Below are 12,859 nucleotides of genomic sequence, written 5' to 3' on the forward strand. Positions count from 1 at the left end.
GCTGAGTTTGCTCAGTGCAGTTGGTAATGATAAATGATCCACTAGGACTTTGCTTTCAATTAGAAAGGGGTAAAGACTTCCTCCCAGTTTGGGGGTTTCAGATTTGAGTATACCAGCACCCGCTAAAGCAATAGCATAAAGACCCAATCCAACAGCTCTTAGAGGAAAGCTGGGCTAACCCCAGGGGATCGAAGCTTCTTCTCTCTGTTGATAATGTAGGTTTGGGCTACGAAGCTTTAAGAGGCCAGACAAACCATACTCCTGTTCATTTACATATATCTGATATTACCAATATTAACTGAGTTTACTGTTCTGATTGAGGAATGTTGCATCAATGAGGCAACAGCCCTTTGGAAACACTCCGGGACCACAAAGTTTGCCTAAAACCCACTATTTACACAGTATTTACAGCACAGAAAGAGGCCATTCAGCCCAACAGGCTGTGCCAGTCAGTGTTTCTGCTCCACACAAGCCTCCTCAGTTTAGTAGCACACTCGTCTCTGAATCAGATAGTTTGGAGGTTCAAGTCCCACTTCAGATACTTGAGCAAATAAGCTAAGCTAATATTCCTTTGCAGTACCGAGGGATTACTACACTGTCTGTCAGTTGAAATATTAAACTGTGGACCTACCTGCCCTCTCAGGCAGATATAAAAGACCCCATGGGGCTATTTAAAGAAGAGCAGCAGAGTTATCTCCAGTGTCCTGACCAATATTTATCCCTTAATCAACGTCATTTAAAAAATGCATTATCTGGTCATGATCACGTTGCCATAGTGGGAGCTTGTTGTGAGCAAATTGGCTGTCATATTTCCTACATTACACCAGTGACCGCACTTCAAAGGCAGTTAGTTGGCTGTAAAATGCTTCGAGGTATGTTGAGAACATTAAGAGCAGTATACACTTTCCTTCTTTTAATATTGGGGTTCTTTTGACCTCTTGTGCATCTCTGATTTCAATCGCTCCGCCATTGGCGGCTACGCCTTCAGCTGCCTGGCCCTGAACTCTGGAACTCCCTCCCTAAACCTCTCCACCTCTCTCCTTCTCCGTTTTTAAATCCTACTTCTTTTGGCCAAGCTTTTGGCCACCTATGCTAACACCTCCCTACATGCCTCAGTCACTAATTTTGTTTGATAATTGCTCCTGTGAAGAACCAAGTTTAAAGCTGCTTTACAAATGCAAGTTGTTGTTGTATTAGGATGACATCAGCAATGGGTAGTTTCTTCCCTTTACGTCTTAATTTGTAGAACCATAGATGGCAGGTAATGGATAGCAGTATGAATGCTGGCAGCCATAGCTGAACATGATCCCTCAACCTATGAACCATTGTGGATCCCTCAGATGGTACAAAGCAAAGTTTGTCTGTGCCAGTACATCATAAAGAACAATTAGACCCCCTTTGCTGTATCTGGATAAACCCATGCCCACCTAGTCTGGTGGCAAGTTAGCTGGCACAGGATCTAAACACAGCAGGTGAGAAATTATTGGGAGCATTGGCCAACCCTATTACAGCTAAGAAGGCAGTTTCCACAGCCGGGAATATATTTGATGCAACTAGTCCTGCTGCCAAAGAATTCTGTCCCGATCATCTTTTTTTACAGAGACAGAGACAGAGCTAGCTATCACTAGCCTTCAAATCTAGGCCATAGGATTCCCAAGCCACTTATTTCCTGCTTTATTTTAAATGTTTTCACACTGTAAGATAGGGTGGATATGTCAGAAATGTGCACTGTTTGTGTATAAATCTGTAGTGAAGAGGTTCAACTGTGACTGGCTTTGGACTTTGGGATGAAATAATGGAGCTGCTAGATAGCCAGAGCTGTGTCCTCCTGTAACTCTTAGGCACTACTAGCTTTCATACACACTTGATGAATTAAAATGCTGCATATTGGCCCAGATTTTATTTTCTGAAATTACCCCGAACTCAGCCGAATGTTAAAGAGAGGGTTGTATCTCTATAGCATATTTCACAATCTCAGAATATCCTAAAGCTCTCTACAGCCAATCAAGTACTCTTGAAGTGTAGTGACTGTTGTAGTAATGCAAGGATCACAGCACATGATTTACACACAGCAAGCTCCCACAAACCAAAATGTGACAAATGATTAGATCATCTGTATTAGTGGTGTTGGTTGCAGGGTGAGGGGTTTGGGTGCTGTGTTTTGTTGGATGAACACTCTATCATAAGGAAAACCTGTTTAGGATTTGAAAAATATTGCCAAAATGTAAGATTTCATAACCAAACATTCTGGTCAAAACAACTAAGTCATTCTGACAAATGTTATTCCTTCATTTAGCCAGGCACTTGAGCCACATCGGAAAATGAGCAGGGATAAGATCTGCAGTGTGACGGTTTCCTCCCAAAGATGAACGAAATCTGAAAACTAGAGAAAGACAATGTGGGATTAGATAGTGGGTTCAGCACCTGCCACCATGTAGCAGTGAGGTGATTGTGATGATCGCCATTCCAAGACCAGTTCAACAGAGTAGGGGGTCACAGAATCACAGAATGCAGAAGAGGCCCTCTGTCCCGTCGAGTCTGCACCAACACGTGATTTATTCAACTAATGTGGGGCTAGTGTGGGGGAATACATTCTAGAGAGGGATGCCCTAGAAAGAGAATGGCTGTATGAGGGACTGACTGGACACAAGCAACCACGGGAGGTCAGGTATAAATAAAGTTTTGTTTTGTTTGACTAAGAAGCCTCCCAGAGCACGTTTCTACTGTGACATTCCATTAACATTTGATTGCAATCATTTTGATCTTCAAGACATAGAATCTTCAACAATCATCAAAAATTGACCATTATTAGGTGTGATTTAGTTCTGATGTATGGTTGCCAAATATGGGTAAGTATCACTGGAAGTAGTTGGTCATGCTGCTAGGAATACTTAGTTCATGGTTCATGTGTTTTAATATATATAATTTTTAATGTAGGGGTTAAGGGTTAACTGTAGAATATGGGCTAACTGCAATTAAAGCGAGCTTGGAGTCCATTACATAAGAAAGGTTGGGGCCTTGTTGCCAGAGGTTAACAGCTAGAAAAGTAAGATCATAAAACAGTAGGTGGGCTTACTTATCTGGATAGCTGGAGACGTGATGTCTACACTGTTTGCAAAGAAGTGCAGCCCAGAGAGGTATTTTTGTTTTGGGAATGTTAGGAAAGCCAGACTTAACTTAAAGTCAAGGGCGGGCTTTGGGAACCCCATGTCCTGACAGATCTCAGAGCCTCTGCACATGCACAGACCGGGGGCAGCCTGCACATGCGCAATTTAGCATTTTAAGTTCTTCTGGCCGAGGACAGGCCCACTGCTCCTGTGCAGGAAGGGAAAAGGGCATGCAAAGCTGGATCATGTGACCAGGAGTGGAGCACCATTTGATACAAGTGCCCCAGGCAGGCCCAAAGGGAAAGGGTACAGGGAGAGATCCCAAAAGAAGAGTCCCAGACAGGGCACAGGGGCAGGAAGAGGTTCCAGTTAAGTTCAAAAGAGAGAAACAGTGAAATGGACTCAAAGCAGGTAGAGGGCTGTCATTAGACGACTGTAAGTGAAGAGGGCTTGGGAGAAGCCCTGGCAATCAAAGAGGGCAGAAAAAGGTTGGTGACTCTGTGATACAGGCCACTGGGGTGAAGGTAACCCTCTGGAGCAGTTGTGCTCTGCTCAGCGTGGCTGGAGAGGCTGTACTTGTGAGTTAGTGCTGGATTGCAGACTTGGAAATCCAGGGGAATGCAATCTTGGAAGATAAGATTGAAACCCTGTAAGGTGGCCATTATTGCTGCCATCCAAGTTGGAGTGACACTTGGAAAGAATTCCAAGGCAAGATCTTCGAAGGTGAAGACTGGAATCCTTCATGTGAGAGACAGAGTTCCAATGTGATTAGTTGATTCAAAGTGTTTACTGACGACGGGGTGGGTTGTTGAGAAATCCGTGGACTCTGTTTTGGTTGCATTTGGCATTGTGCAGTGTGATGTGTTCGACCACAGTTTGCTTGTTAATTCACATGTATCTAACATTAACCCTGAATTTTAGAATACAAGATAGATATTGTAAAATGGTTTTTATCTTTCTGACCTTGTATAGTTAATTTTGTTTGTTCAAGACCTATGGAATCTGGTGGCTTTATCCTTAAAGCAAGTGTCTTGAAACTCAAATTTCGTATACTTTAAGCAAAATGTCATTGATCCCTAACAGGATCTTACCAAAAACTTGGGGGTCTGATCGAGGGTCATTACAAAAGTTAGAGCTAAATTAGTTTAAAAGCACTCAGTAAACCCTTCACCAGCTCAAAGGAGAAATTGTAAATAAGGGATAATGAATTTAAAGGTCAATTTGTGGATAGCCCAGAGCAGGCTACATTATCATGGAGATGGATGGAGCTTAGGAAGGCTTCCTGGTTTCAATTTATCTGGGTGTTTGCTAGGAGAAGTCTTATAATTGCAGTTTGGACCTTGTGTAGTTTGCAGCTCACTGACAGAAGTTATTTTTTATTCTTTCATGGGACATACGAGCGTATGAACAAGGAGCAGCAGTAGGCCATTCAGCCCCTCGAGCCTGCTCCACCACTTAATAAGATCATGACTGCTCTGATAGTAACCTCAAATCTACATTCCGCCTACCCCTGATAACCTATCACCCCCTTGCTTACCAACAATCTATCACTTCTGCCTTAAATTATTCAAAGACTCTGCTTCCACTGCCTTTTCAGTAAGGGAGTTCCAAAGACTCACAGCCCCCTGAGAGAAATTTTTTTGCCTCATCTCCGTTTTAAATGGACGCCCCCTTATTTTTAAACAGTGACCCCTAGTTCTAGATTCTCCTGCAAGAGGAAACATTCTCTCCACATCCACTCTGTCAAGGTCCCTCAGGATCTTATATGTTTCAATAAAGTCGCTTCTTACTCTTCTAAGCGGATACAAGCCTAGTCTGTCCAATCTTTCCTCATAAGACAACCCAACCTTTCCAGGTATTAGTCTGGTAAACCTTCTCTGAACTGCTTCCAATGCATTTACATCCTTCCTTAAATAAGGCAGCCAATACTGTACACAGTACTCCAGATGTGGTCTCACTAGTGCCCTGTACAACTGAAACTTAACCTCCCTACTTTTGTAATCAATTCCCCTCACAATAAATGATAACATTCTATTAGCTTTCCAAATTGCTTGCTGCATCTGCACACCAGCCTTTTGCAATTCATGCACTAAGACCCCTCTGCATCTCAGAGCTCTGGAATCACTCATCATTTAGATAATGTGCCTCATTTTTATTCTTCCTGCCAAAATAGACAATTTAACATTTTCCCACATTATGGCCAGGATTTTCACCCCATCCGGGGGGAAGTTGAAGAGCCAGCGCACAGCGGCACGGCACCATTTTACGTGGGCGGGCACAGTGACCACACTTCAAAAGGACTTCATTGGTTGTAAAGTGCTTTGGGACGTTGTGAGGTTGCAAAAGGTGCTATAGAAATGCAACTCTTTCTTTCTTTTCACTTATGGCTGTGTTGTCCAATTTTACCCAAGTGCATATAAATCAAATTCCCCTTTCAGTCTCACACGTGTCATTGCCATGATGTTACCAATTGAAAGACTAGCTAGTTCCATACCAGCTGGAAACTTCCCTTACCTTTAGGCAGGCAGAGGGTGGTAGAAATTTACAATACTCACTCATTCAGATTAAAGTGTCAGTGAATGATAAAACAGACTACGAATGTGGTTCTGGAAAATGCAGAGCTGCAGAGTTTGTCACAGCACAAAATTTTAAAAATCAGTAGCCCTGCTCATGACTCCTTTACATTGCCCCAAAAATAACAGCCAGTTGTAAATAGAATCAGGATGAGAAATGTATGCGAGCCATTATTGAAGACAGATTGGAGGTAAAAAATGGAAGGTGCCTCATTAAAGTATGGGCCACATGTCATTACACAATTCTGTGCTTCAATGAGTGCTGTACAAGCTGACTATTTAGAGATGCATTCACCTTGACATCGTGAACTTCTTTGCGCACTCTCAGATTGACAAGTGTAACACTTAAAAGAAAAACTTGCATTTGTTTACACCACTTGTCACAACCACTGGACGTCTCAAAGTTAATGAAGTACTTTTGAAGTGTAGTCACTGTTGCAATGTACAGCAAGCTCCTACAAACAGCAATGTGATCATCACCAGATAATCTGTTTTTGTGGCACTGATTGAGGGTTAAATATTGGCCAAGATACTGCAGATAACTTTCCTGCTCTTCTTCAAAATAGTGGCCATGGGATGTTTCATGTCTGCCTGAGAAGACAGACAGGAGCCACAGTTTAACATCTCATCCAAAAGATGGCATCTCTGACAGTGCAACAGTCCAGCAGTGCTGCAGGTGAGTATCAGCTGAAATTTTTATACTCAGATCCAGGTGTGGGAATGAAGCACACAACCTTCTGACTTAGGGGTGAGGATACTGCCCACTGAGCCATGACTGACATACAGTTGTCTCTACATTTCATTAATAAATGATCAATCAAGAAATAAAGGCAGGAAATTGTCAACAATTATTTATATCATATATTTATGATAAATTATGATTGAAAAGTAATCAATAAACATTTATTTCTTCTTACAAAATGCCTTGATATTTCTTCTTTCACATCTTCATTAAAGATATGTAACCTTCCTTTATTTTCATTAATTTTACACTGCATTCATGGTGACATAATTATAATCCTGCATTTACACCAGATGCAGTCAAAGCTTTAACTTGCAAAAACACAGTAACCTTGAGGCATCAAATTGTGAATTCACGTGACACATTGTGATGACGTTGAGTCCCTGAGCTTTCCATTCCACATATTCATCACTCTCTGCGCCAGAGCTGTGCTGTCAGAGGTGCTGCCTTTCAGAAGGGATGTTCGTTGCCCCTTCAGCTCTCTTGGGTGGACAGAAAAGATCACGTGGCACTAATTCAAGAAGAGCAGAGGAATTATCTCTGGTGTCCTGGCCAATATTTATCCCTGAACCAACAACACTGCAAACAGATTATCTGGTCATTTTCTTGTGGGAGCTTGCTGTGCATAAATTGGCTGCTGCATTTTCTACATTACAATAGTGACTACACTTCAAAAGTACTTGATTGGCTTCAAAGCACTAAGGTCGTGAAAGGTGCTATAGAAATGCAGTTCTTGTTTTCTCTACATAAAGTCGGGGGAAATAATAAACATATCAATAAACAGTTGCTAGGTGACATCAAATGAATGTGAATTAGACTATAGCATAGCAAGTTGCATCTCAGCTGTATAGTAATAGTAATTAAATAGAATAGTAATTAAATAAAATTTAATAGTAATTAAACAATGTGTTTCAAAACAGGTCTCAAAACATTAGATAATAAAACTCTGAAGCTTTGAAGAAGAGTTATGCTGACTCGAAACGTTAACTCTGTTTCACTCTCCACAGATGCTGTCAGATCTGCTGAGTTTTTCAAGAATTTTCAGTTTTTATTTCGTATTTCCAGCATCCGCAGTATTTTATTTTTATCTAGAGTTAAACACTATCCAAAATCTTGTGATGATCGATATTTCATTGCACTTAAAAGTTCAGCCAAGCATAAAATGAATATAAAATGAACCTTTTCGTCCTGTGACAAATTGAAATTTAAAGTCCATTTTATTGCAGAGTTTAATATCTGATGGTGTTTCATAGCGATCAAACCTGCTAACCAAATGGTTAACTTGATGCATCCTATTGCTGATTTGCAATCTTTATCAGTTCAATAGGAACACCTTACAACCTGCTACCTCCAAGATTACTTTACTCTCAAAGTTAGCACAGCTTTTTACCCTTCTCAGTATTGATGAGCTGAGGGTCCGGCATTGGACACAGTTTTGCCGGCTGCATGCAAGGCATTTCGAGATTGCGTGACCTATGAAAGACTAATTCACATAGCTGAAGGGATTGTGATTTTTTTTTTGGAAAGCTAGGCAGATAAATTGATAAATTGAAAGCCCTTCCTGCACTTTTTCAGGAGAACCTTAAGCTTGGTTGGAACATTTTGGGAAACTATTTGATCACCTGGTTGTTGAATATATACAGCCTGGATCGTATCAATCCTCCAGGATTGGCTTGGGGTCTCCTGGAACTAATTAATCTCCAGAGTGCTGCTGCCAAAAAACACCTGAGAGAATAACTATTGGGCATTAAAAAGAATTGTGCATGATTTTTCATTTTCTTTGAATTATATTCTCATTCATTAGACTTAAAAACTGTTTGATCAACAGCCAAGAATCATCCAAGCAGGTAATGAAGGGACACTCTAAATGTAGCCAAATGGTTACCCCTGTTTCTATCAGAAGTGTCTTCACCTTTGCATCAGGTCTACATAATGCAGTGAATGTGGCCTATACACTGGGTCAGATCCTGGCTAAGCACTGAAATAAGAGGGAGTGAGACTTTCTAGAGGAGGGATTCTTAGTCAATTCCCTTTACTCAAAAGTCACGTTGGGTCTTAAGATGCCCCAAAACAGGAGAATGGTAATTCTGTTTTTGTTTTGGATTTCCAGCATCCGCAGTTTTTTGTTTTTATATAGAATGTTTTGTTTCCTTGGCCCTGCTTCACTCCACACTTACTCTTCTCAGGTTTGGTACCAGTGCAAAGTTGATACTACTCCGTACTGACACTCGTGTAAATGCATTCCAAGACCAGCGACTTCAGATGCAAAGTATATTTCTACTGCCCTCTGTTATTTCCATTATTTTCTCAAAGAGAACTCTGACCTTTTGCACATCTCCCAATTCCAGCTTCCAAAAGTCCTAAACTTCAGAATTTCTTCCCTAAACCTCTCCGCCTGTCTTTCTGCCTTAAAACCTGTCTCTGTAACCAAGTTTTTTGTCACCTGCCCTAATATATGGGCCAGTATGAGATTCTTTCCTTTGGCAATGCCCTGGTGAAGTACCTTGGGACGTTTACTATGCTAAAGGCACTTGGTGTTGGAGCACAGCAACGAGAAATGTTAAAGGAGCAACACATCAGAATCTCCACTTTTGCTTAAATAAACATAGTCAGCAACTGACTGGTGATGGCACTTCATCAGGTTAAATTGACAACAACTGTAAAAAGGTCACTGCTACACAGCTTGCAAATAGAACACAATGGTGTTTATTGCCCTTAGCTATCTTTAGTTACCTAAGGCTTAAAGTAAGATCTGATCCCAGCTCTCCTCAGCATATACTGGAAAGCATTTATTTTGGCTTTAAATCCTGGAGTGAAATTCCCAGTAGGATTTTAGTTAATGAACTACGCAGCTGGCAGCCAAATCCCTGTAACCTAGTGTGCAATTTTTGTACAGAAGGTATTATTTTTCATTCTGTCCCGATTGGCACACTCAGATGGGCAGCAACTCAAAGAAGATTGGTCTCTGTCCAAGGAATCAGGGATTTCATGTTCCTGTGTTAAAACTTACAAGAGCATTAACTGATGTTGGGTAGCAGATGCATCTTACACAGAGACTTACAAATGTAGCTTCCCAGACAAAGCTCTCAGTTATACAATGAGTTCAATACAAACCAAAAGAGTTGGCAACAACCCCAAATGTCTAGATTTTTGTGCTGAGAATGACAATGTGAACATAGCTGTGTACAAAACAGTAACAGTAAATAGGATCACCAACCACTGGTCTGGGAACTGTAAAACAGGTCGAGTTAATCGCTGAACTTTTGCAACCTGTTGCACAATGTGTAATGTGCATTTCGCTGGAGAAATAATTTTGTTTTTATCAGGAGACCTTGCTGCAACTTTGGTCATGAATTCTGTTTGCTGTAGTTAGTTGTGATTCTGATTAAATAGACTCTGTAGACTGTGTGCTGCAGTGCTCTGTTTAAATATACCCTATTTAATGAGTTCATAGACTTTTTTGCTGTAAAATAGACTGTTTGCTATTAGTCCTGTCGTAAGTCCCTACCCATCTCCAACTCATTGGTTGACACTGTGGCATCAAGGTTGGAATTTTTTGGCCTCTCCCACTGGTGGGATCTCCTGGTCCCACTGAAGTCAATAGATGTTTGAATGGTTCGTTGCATCCACTGTGGAGGAGCCCACCACAGCAGGGCTGGAAAATCCCAGCCTTTGTAATCATTCTGTAGAGTTCAGCAAATGTCTCCTTTCCTTTATTTTTTCTGCTGTGTTGGGTAAACGAATTATTCCAGCTCCAGTTGCTGCTTAAAAAGGGAGGGACAAGAGCAAGTTTGCACGTTCGATTTTCATTACTAATTAACGAGCAACAAAAAACACCATAGCACCAGCTCTGTAGGTTAATGCCATTTATAGTCATTGGAGCTAGTTTAGGAGCACAGGTTAACACTTAACTCATGAGAAACCACAAGATTAGAGCTCCACAGTCAGCAAATAAACGATCCAAAATATGGAGAAAATGAAACACCCACCGCACCCCCTCCACACCACGCACCCCGCCCCAGCCCCTGCCCCCCCCAACCCCCACCCCCCCACCACCACCCACTGCACCAAATGATGTAATGGTCAGCCAGGAGATTGTTTGGAGTTTGTGCAGCCCATGGTCTCCTTGTCCAGTCAATCATTAGTTATCTGTTGCCTCTGTATTCTAGCCATGGAAAAGTGACAGTCACGTCTGACAGGAAGACTAATATCAGACGCAATTTCTGTCAACAGGAGACAACTGGAGAGCTACATTCTCTCATCCAGACTTTCTGACAGACAGTGTGACTGCCACATTTAACAACAGCCCCCCTATCCCCGGCACCCCCCCCCAACCAACAACTTTAAATAGACGCTAATTCATCCAGAGGTTTCACCAAATTGTACTCCAAAATTTGCAAACTGTTTACCCAGACAACACTTTCCATGTGCTCAGTTTCAGCCCCTGTTTACACTGCAGCATTGAAAGTATTTCTCACAAACAGAAAACACATGAACTATTTTTTGTGTTGCTCGTGAGTTTATTTTGAATGTATTTTGAGAAAAAAATCACGACGATGAAAGTGGCAGAAAATCGTGGGCCATTGTTATCTGTGCAAGTTATTTTAATGCATAAATGCCACAACAATTTCAGGCACAAGGGTAGGCGTGTGGTTAAGCTCAAAGATCCAAAGGTTGCTCTCTGTAATGTGCTGTTTCTCAGTTGCTTCAGAAAGTGCCATCTCTCCATCTGCCTCATCATTGAAATTGTATTGAATGGCTTGAAGTTGCTACACTTGTGCAGTGGATATGTATTAAACTGCCAAGGTAAGTCTTGTCCATTTCAGTCTAAGCACCTTATTAACAATGTTACAGGTATCAATTACTGCCAAATTACCTCTCTGTCTCTGAAAATTAACTGCTCCAAGTGTGGAATCTAAATCCTTAAGGTTTTAATTGTTGTTGGATGTTTCAAAAATGTAAAATTTAAAATGCAATTTTTTCTTATAAATTTCCTTTCTGTCTCTTTTTTCTCTCTCTCTCAATCTAATATTTTTGCTTTCTTCTGTTTATTTCTCTTTCTGTACCTGATTTGACATTGAGCTCATCCATCCTAACCCATGCTTCCCTCTCAGTACCTGCTCTGTTAATTTTGCAATCCTTCAATCTGATTGGTTATGGCAATGTAGGGGCTTGCCCCATTTATTCAGGTCCCAGATATCCGGTGCCCCTCACAGTGGTGATATCAGCTCACACTTCCAGCCACTCGACATTCAAAAAAAACATTTAAAAAAAAACGAAACAAGCAAGAAGCAAGTCTGTCCAGCAGAATATGCTGTTTAATGTCCATCGACAGCAAATTACTACTCAGTATAAACAAGGTGGGGAGCAAAATTAAATTGCGTGACAAGTTTTATTGTATGCACTCTTTTCTGTTATTTTATTTTTCTGTAAGGCAAACACTGAGGTAGATCCAGGAACAGATCTATTCCATGTTGATTGAATAAACAAGCCAGGCCACAGTGAGAACAAACCCACTCTTTCCTTCTCATGCCCAGCCACATCTCAAATGCACAGTCCTGCACTAGTGCAAAATTCACTTTTGTGGCATTATTGAAAATCACAAGATAATTACTGATGAGGAAGGTCATTTAACCCATCTTAATTCATCTATCCAGAACAGTACTGCATTCCCTCATCATCTCAAGCATGAGTTAAATTATGTCTCTCGAATTATAGATTAGGAATTGGAAATCCAAACCATCTTCCCAATTATAGTTTAATCAGCTCAAAGGGTAGCACTCCTACCTCCGAGTCAGGTGGCACGGGGAGTTCAAGCCTCACTCCAGGACCTTGAGCACATAATCCAGCCTGACCTTTCAGTGTAGGGCAGAGGCAAGGCTACACTGTCGGAGGTGCCGTCTTCTGGAATTAAATGTGAAACTGACACCTCGGTTTTCTTTCATGTGAATGTAGGAGATCCATCAGTCACTATTTGAAGAATAGCAGAGAGTTCTCCAGTTGCCCTGGTCAATATCCCTCAACTGGGATGTCCTGACATCAATAGGGAGTTTGTCTGTGGTGTCAACAGCCACAGAAGAGGGGAACCTTGACATGGCTGGACATATTCCTGGAGGTTTCATCAAATGACCTTCTGTCTCTAACTGCCCTGCCCACCCCCCCCCCCCCCCCCCCCCCCCCCCCCCCCCCCCCCCCCGCCCGCCACCATTCCTGCCATTGGTCACCCTAATGGTAGTGCCCTGCCTTCTCAAAGGCGATTGGAAAGTGAAGACTCTTCATTATCTGACTGAATAATTCTTGATTTTGGGTGAACAGCTTTCTTTTAACCCTCTGCAATATTTTTATAACCAGCCAACAATTTGTTAAAAAAAAAATTGTTTTAAAAATATTGACACTGAGCCATGTGAGGCAATACTACTGAGGATGACCGAAAGCTT

This window comes from Carcharodon carcharias, chromosome 1 (genome assembly GCF_017639515.1).
Source record: "Carcharodon carcharias isolate sCarCar2 chromosome 1, sCarCar2.pri, whole genome shotgun sequence".
NCBI classification, from domain to species: Eukaryota; Metazoa; Chordata; class Chondrichthyes; order Lamniformes; family Lamnidae; genus Carcharodon; species Carcharodon carcharias.